This window comes from Lucilia cuprina, chromosome 5, assembly GCF_022045245.1.
Source record: "Lucilia cuprina isolate Lc7/37 chromosome 5, ASM2204524v1, whole genome shotgun sequence".
NCBI lineage: Eukaryota > Metazoa > Arthropoda > Insecta > Diptera > Calliphoridae > Lucilia > Lucilia cuprina.
Window position 1 is genome coordinate 55769897 of NC_060953.1, and position 450 is coordinate 55770346.

Consider the following 450-nt stretch of genomic DNA (forward strand, 5'->3'; position numbering starts at 1 on the left):
TTTGTAAAGTAAAAGCAACAAATAAATATTTAATAGATATAACTCTTAAAGTGCAAAGTAAAAGGAAAAGTTATTCAATTTTAAAAAAGTTTTTTGTTTTTGGAAGTAAAATGCGGTAAAGCATACCCGAAGTATTGCAACCGTTATAGGAAAACTTAAAGAAAAGTTTTAAAAAATTTCGTATTATAGAACACATTTTTAAAAAATATCGTTTGAAGATTATTACAGAAAATTTTTAAAAATTAAATTGCAACTAGAACAATATTTGTTTTCGTTCCAGTTCAGATAAGTTCTAATTCAATTCTACATTAGTTGCAGTTGAGATCTAGTTCAGTTCTAGTTTAGTTCTAGTTCAGTTCTAGTTCAGTTCTAGTTCAGTTCAGTTCTAGTTCAGTTCTAGTTCAGTTCAGTTCTAGTTCAGTTCTAGTTCAGTTCTAGTTCAGTTCTAGT

At 27.1% G+C, this 450-nt stretch overlaps 1 protein-coding gene across 1 annotated transcript in view; it reads left to right on the plus strand.

Moving 5' to 3' along the window:
- The window catches only part of LOC111678511, a 71022-nt gene that overhangs the window by 43478 nt on the left and 27094 nt on the right, over positions 1-450 (plus strand). The window lies entirely within an intron of this gene.